The following is a 7446-nucleotide window of genomic DNA, read 5'->3' as shown; positions in this document are numbered from 1 at the left end:
TTTTTGCACGTCTTAATGCTATGGCGTGTCTTAGCTGACTATTTTATGCTATTTTGGGGTGTTTTCAGTTGTTTTTGGGACATGCCATTGTTTGACATTTTTGCCATAGTATAGCCTTGCTGTTTTGGTCGTTTTTTCGACATGTTATAAAATGGGTTTTTTGGCGGTTTTTGCTAGTCTTAATGCTATGGTGTGTCTTAGCAGAGTATTTTATACTGTTTTAAGGTGTTTTCAGCTGTTTTTGGGACTTGCCACTTTTTGACATTTTGCCATACTATAGCCTTGCTGTTTTGGTCATTTTTTCGACATGCGAAATTATGTTGTTTTTGGCCGTTTTGCGTTTTAATGCTATGGCGTTTATTAGCAAACTTTATTATACTGTTTTAAGGTGTATTCAGCTGTTTTTGGGACGTGCCACTTTTTGACATTTTGCCATACTATAGCCTTGCTGTTTTGGTCATTTTTTCGACATGCGAAATTATGTTGTTTTTGGCCGTTTTTGCACGTTTCAATGCTATGGCGTTTATTAGCAAACTTTATTATACTGTTTTAAGGTGTTTTCAGCTGTTTTTGGGACATGCCACTTTTTGACATTTTACCATACTATATATAGCCTTGCTGTTTTGGTCATTTTTTCGACATGCGAAATTATGTTGTTTTTGGCCGTTTTTGCACGTTTTAATGCTATGGCGTGTCTTAGCAAACTTTATTATACTGTTTTAAGGTGTTTTCAGTTGTTTTTGGGACATGCCATTGTTTGACATTTTGCCATATTATAGCCTTGCTGTTTTGGTCATTTTTTCGACATGCGAAATTATGTTGTTTTTGGCGGTTTTTGCTAGTCTTAATTCTATGGCGTTTATTAGCAAACTTTATTATACTGTTTTAAGGTGTATTCAGCTGTTTTTGGGACGTGCCACTTTTTGACATTTTGCCATACTATAGCCTTGCTGTTTTGGTCATTTTTTCGACATGCGAAATTATGTTGTTTTTGGCCGTTTTTGCACGTTTCAATGCTATGGCGTTTATTAGCAAACTTTATTATACTGTTTTAAGGTGTTTTCAGCTGTTTTTGGGACATGCCACTTTTTGACATTTTGCCATACTATAGCCTTGCTGTTTTGGTCATTTTTTCGACATGCGAAATTATGTTGTTTTTGGCCGTTTTTGCATGTTTTAATGCTATGGCGTTTATTAGCAAACTTTATTATACTGTTTTAAGGTGTTTTCAGTTGTTTTTGGGACATGCCATTGTTTGACATTTTTGCCATCGTATAGCCTTGCTGTTTTGGTCGTTTTTTCGACATGTTATAAAATGGGGTTTTTGGCGGTTTTTGCTAGTCTTAATGCTATGGTGTGTCTTAGCAGAGTATTTTATACTGTTTTAAGGTGTTTTCAGCTGTTTTTGGGACTTGCCACTTTTTGACATTTTGCCATACTATAGCCTTGCTGTTTTGGTCATTTTTTCGACATGCGAAATTATGTTGTTTTGGGCCGTTTTTGCACGTTTTAATGCTATGGCGTTTATTAGCAAACTTTATTATACTGTTTTAAGGTGTATTCAGCTGTTTTTGGGACGTGCCACTTTTTGACATTTTGCCATACTATAGCCTTGCTGTTTTGGTCATTTTTTCGACATGCGAAATTATGTTGTTTTTGGCCGTTTTTGCACGTTTCAATGCTATGGCGTTTATTAGCAAACTTTATTATACTGTTTTAAGGTGTTTTCAGCTGTTTTTGGGACATGCCACTTTTTGACATTTTGCCATACTATAGCCTTGCTGTTTTGGTCATTTTTTCGACATGTTATATTATGATATTTTTGGCCGTTTTTGCATGTTTTAATGCTATGGCGTTTATTAGCAAACTTTATTATACTGTTTTAAGGTGTTTTCAGCTGTTTTTGGGACATGCCACTTTTTGACATTTTGCCATATTATAGCCTTGCTGTTTTGGTCATTTTTTCGACATGCGAAATTATGTTGTTTTTGGCCGTTTTTGCACGTTTCAATGCTATGGCGTTTATTAGCAAACTTTATTATACTGTTTTAAGGTGTATTCAGCTGTTTTTGGGACGTGCCACTTTTTGACATTTTGCCATACTATAGCCTTGCTGTTTTGGTCATTTTTTCGACATGCGAAATTATGTTGTTTTTGGCCGTTTTTGCACGTTTCAATGCTATGGCGTTTATTAGCAAACTTTATTATACTGTTTTAAGGTGTTTTCAGCTGTTTTTGGGACATGCCACTTTTTGACATTTTGCCATACTATAGCCTTGCTGTTTTGGTCATTTTTTTGACATGTTATAAAATGGGTTTTTTGGCGGTTTTTGCACGTCTTAATGCTATGGCGTGTCTTAGCAGATTTTTTTATACTGTTTTAAGGTGTTTTCAGCTGTTTTTGGGACATGCCACTTTTTGACATTTTGCCATACTATAGCCTTGCTGTTTTGGTCATTTTTTCGACATGCGGAATTATGTTGTTTTTGGCCGTTTTTGCACGTTTCAATGCTATGGCGTTTATTAGCAAACTTTATTCTACTGTTTTAAGGTGTTTTCAGCTGTTTTGGGACATGCCACTTTTGACATTTTGCCATACTATAGCCTTGCTGTTTTGGTCATTTTTTCGACATGTTATAAATTATGGGTTTTTGGCCGTTTTGCACGTTTCAATGCTATGGCGTTTATTAGCAAACTTTATTATACTGTTTTAAGGTGTTTTCAGTTGTTTTTGGGAGATGCCATTTTTTGACATTTTGCCATACTATAGCCTTGCTGTTTTGGTCATTTTTTCGACATGTTATAAAATGGGTTTTTTGGCGGTTTTTGCACGTCTTAATGCTATGGCGTGTCTTAGCAGATTTTTTTATACTGTTTTAAGGTGTTTTCAGCTGTTTTTGGGACATGCCACTTTTTGACATTTTGCCATACTATAGCCTTGCTGTTTTGGTCATTTTTTCGACATGCGAAATTATGTTGTTTTTGGCCGTTTTTGCATGTTTTAATGCTATGGTGTTTATTAGCAAACTTTATTCTACTGTTTTAAGGTGTTTTCAGCTGTTTTTGGGACATGCCACTTTTTGACATTTTGCCATACTATAGCCTTGCTGTTTTGGTCATTTTTTCGACATGCGTAATTATGTTGTTTTTGGCCGTTTTTGCACGTTTCAATGCTATGGCGTTTATTAGCAAACTTTATTATACTGTTTTAAGGTGTTTTCAGCTGTTTTTGGGACATGCCACTTTTTGACATTTTGCCGTACTATAGCCTTGCTGTTTTGGTCATTTTTGACATGTTATAAAATGGGTTTTTGGCGGTTTTTGCGTCTTAATGCTATGGCGTGTCTTAGCAGAGTATTTTTTTGCTATTTTGGGGTGTTTTCAGCTGTTTTTGGGACATGCCATTTTTTGACATTTTGCCATAGAATGACCTTGCTGTTTTGGTCATTTTTTCGACATGCAAAATTATGTTATTGTTGGCCGTTTTGCACGTCTTTCAATGCTATGGCGTTTATTAGCAAACTTTATTCTACTGTTTTAAGGTGTTTTCAGCTGTTTTTGGGACATGCCACTTTTTGACATTTTGCCATACTATAGCCTTGCTGTTTTGGTCATTTTTTCGACATGCGAAATTATGTTGTTTTTGGCCGTTTTTGCACGTTTTAATGCTATGGCGTTTATTAGCAAACTTTATTATACTGTTTTAAGGTGTATTCAGCTGTTTTTGGGACATGCCACTTTTTGACATTTTGCCATACTATAGCCTTGCTGTTTTGGTCATTTTTTCGACATGTTATATAATGGGTTTTTTGGCGGTTTTTGCTAGTCGTAATGCTATGGCGTGTCTTAGCAAACTTTATTATACTGTTTTAAGGTGTTTTCAGCTGTTTTTGGGACATGCCACTTTTTGACATTTTGCCATACTATAGCCTTGCTGTTTTGGTCATTTTTCGACATGCGAAATTATGTTGTTTTTGGCCGTTTTGCATGTTTTAATGCTATGGCGTTTATTAGCAAACTTTATTCTACTGTTTTAAGGTGTTTTCAGCTGTTTTTGGGACATGCCACTTTTGACATTTTGCCATACTATAGCCTTGCTGTTTTTGTCATTTTTTCGACATGCGAAATTATGTTGTTTTTGGCCATTTTTGCACGTCTTCATTGCTATGGCGTTTATTAGCAAACTTTATTATACTGTTTTAAGGTGTTTTCAGCTGTTTTTGGGACATGCCACTTTTTGACATTTTGCCATACTATAGCCTTGCTGTTTTGGTCATTTTTTCGACATGTTATAAAATGGGTTTTTTGGCGGTTTTTGCACGTCTTAATGCTATGGCGTGTCTTAGCAGAGTATTTTATACTGTTTTAAGGTGTTTTCAGCTGTTTTGGGACATGCCACTTTTTGACATTTTGCCATACTATAGCCTTGCTGTTTTGGTCATTTTTTCGACATGCGAAATTATGTTGTTTTTGGCCGTTTTTGCACGTTTCAATGCTATGGCGTTTATTAGCAAACTTTATTATACTGTTTTAAGGTGTTTTCAGCTGTTTTTGGGACATGCCACTTTTTGACATTTTGCCATACTATAGCCTTGCTGTTTTGGTCATTTTTTCGACATGCGAAATTATGTTGTTTTTGGCCGTTTTTGCACGTCTTAATGCTATGGCGTGTATTAGCAGACTTTATTATACTGTTTTAAGGTGTATTCTGCTGTTTTTGGGACATGCCACTTTTTGACATTTTGCCATACTATAGCCTTGCTGTTTTGGTCATTTTTTCGACATGTTATAAAATGGGTTTTTTGGCGGTTTTTGCACGTCTTAATGCTATGGCGTGTCTTAGCAGATTTTTTTATACTGTTTTAAGGTGTTTTCAGCTGTTTTTGGGACATGCCACTTTTTGACATTTTGCCATACTATAGCCTTGCTGTTTTGGTCATTTTTTCGACATGCGAAATTATGTTGTTTTTGGCCGTTTTTGCATGTTTTAATGCTATGGCGTTTATTAGCAAACTTTATTATACTGTTTTAAGGTGTTTTCAGCTGTTTCTGGGACATGCCACTTTTTGACATTTTGCCATACTATAGCCTTGCTGTTTTGGTCATTTTTTCGACATGCGAAATTATGTTGTTTTTGGCCGTTTTTGCACGTTTCAATGCTATGGCGTTTATTAGCAAACTTTATTCTACTGTTTTAAGGTGTTTTCAGCTGTTTTTGGGACATGCCACTTTTTGACATTTTGCCATACTATAGCCTTGCTGTTTTGGTCATTTTTTCGACATGTTATAAAATGGGTTTTTTGGCGGTTTTTGCTCGTCTTAATGCTATGGCGTGTCTTAGCAGAGTATTTTATACTGTTTTAAGGTGTTTTCAGCTGTTTTTGGGACATGCCACTTTTTGACATTTTGCCATACTATAGCCTTGCTGTTTTGGTCATTTTTTCGACATGCGAAATTATGTTGGTTTTGGCCGTTTTTGCACGTTTCAATGCTATGGCGTTTATTAGCAAACTTTATTATACTGTTTTAAGGTGTTTTCAGCTGTTTTTGGGACATGCCACTTTTTGACATTTTGCCATACTATAGCCTTGCTGTTTTGGTCATTTTTTCGACATGTTATAAATTATGTTGTTTTTGCCGTTTTTGCACGTTTTAATGCTATGGCGTTTATTAGCAAACTTTATTATACTGTTTTAAGGTGTTTTCAGCTGTTTTTGGGACATGCCACTTTTTGACATTTTGCCATATTATAGCCTTGCTGTTTTGGTCATTTTTTCGACATGCGAAATTATGTTGTTTTTGGCCGTTTTTGCACGTTTTAATGCTATGGCGTTTATTAGCAAACTTTATTATACTGTTTTAAGGTGTATTCAGCTGTTTTTGGGACGTGCCACTTTTTGACATTTTGCCATACTATAGCCTTGCTGTTTTGGTCATTTTTTCGACATGCTTAAATTATGTTGTTTTTGGCCGTTTTTGCACGTTTCAATGCTATGGCGTTTATTAGCAAACTTTATTCTACTGTTTTAAGGTGTTTTCAGCTGTTTTTGGGACATGCCACTTTTTGACATTTTGCCATACTATAGCCTTGCTGTTTTGGTCATTTTTTCGACATGCGAAATTATGTTGTTTTTGGCCGTTTTTGCACGTTTTAATGCTATGGCGTTTATTAGCAAACTTTATTATACTGTTTTAAGGTGTTTTCAGCTGTTTTTGGGACATGCCACTTTTTGACATTTTGCCATACTATAGCCTTGCTGTTTTGGTCATTTTTTCGACATGTTATAAAATGGGTTTTTTGGCGGTTTTTGCACGTCTTAATGCTATGGCGTGTCTTAGCAGATTTTTTTATACTGTTTTAAGGTGTTTTCAGCTGTTTTTGGGACATGCCACTTTTTGACATTTTGCCATACTATAGCCTTGCTGTTTTGGTCATTTTTTCGACATGCGAAATTATGTTGTTTTTGGCCGTTTTTGCATGTTTTAATGCTATGGTGTTTATTAGCAAACTTTATTCTACTGTTTTAAGGTGTTTTCAGCTGTTTTTGGGACATGCCACTTTTTGACATTTTGCCATACTATAGCCTTGCTGTTTTGGTCATTTTTTCGACATGCGAAATTATGTTGTTTTTGGCCGTTTTTGCACGTTTCAATGCTATGGCGTTTATTAGCAAACTTTATTATACTGTTTTAAGGTGTTTTCAGCTGTTTTTGGGACATGCCACTTTTTGACATTTTGCCATACTATAGCCTTGCTGTTTTGGTCATTTTTTTGACATGTTATAAAATGGGTTTTTTGGCGGTTTTTGCACGTCTTAATGCTATGGCGTGTCTTAGCAGATTTTTTCATACTGTTTTAAGGTGTTTTCAGCTGTTTTTGGGACATGCCACTTTTTGACATTTTGCCATACTATAGCCTTGCTGTTTTGGTCATTTTTTCGACATGCGAAATTATGTTGTTTTTGGCCGTTTTTGCACGTTTCAATGCTATGGCGTTTATTAGCAAACTTTATTATACTGTTTTAAGGTGTTTTCAGCTGTTTTGGGACATGCCACTTTTTGACATTTTGCCATACTATAGCCTTGCTGTTTTGGTCATTTTTCGACATGCGAAATTATGTTGTTTTGGCCGTTTTGCACGTCTTCAATGCTATGGCGTTTATTAGCAAACTTTATTATACTGTTTTAAGGTGTTTTCAGCTGTTTTTGGGACATGCCACTTTTTGACATTTTGCCATACTATAGCCTTGCTGTTTTGGTCATTTTTTCGACATGTTATAAAATGGGTTTTTTGGCGGTTTTTGCACGTCTTAATGCTATGGCGTGTCTTAGCAGAGTATTTTATACTGTTTTAAGGTGTTTTCAGCTGTTTTTGGGACATGCCACTTTTGACATTTTGCCATACTATAGCCTTGCTGTTTTGGTCATTTTTTCGACATGCGAAAT

Source organism: Plectropomus leopardus, chromosome 14 (genome assembly GCF_026936395.1).
Source record: "Plectropomus leopardus strain MGB_pleo_1.0 chromosome 14, ASM2693639v1, whole genome shotgun sequence".
Lineage (NCBI taxonomy): Eukaryota > Metazoa > Chordata > Actinopteri > Perciformes > Serranidae > Plectropomus > Plectropomus leopardus.
Note: the sequence above shows the minus strand (reverse complement) of the source record.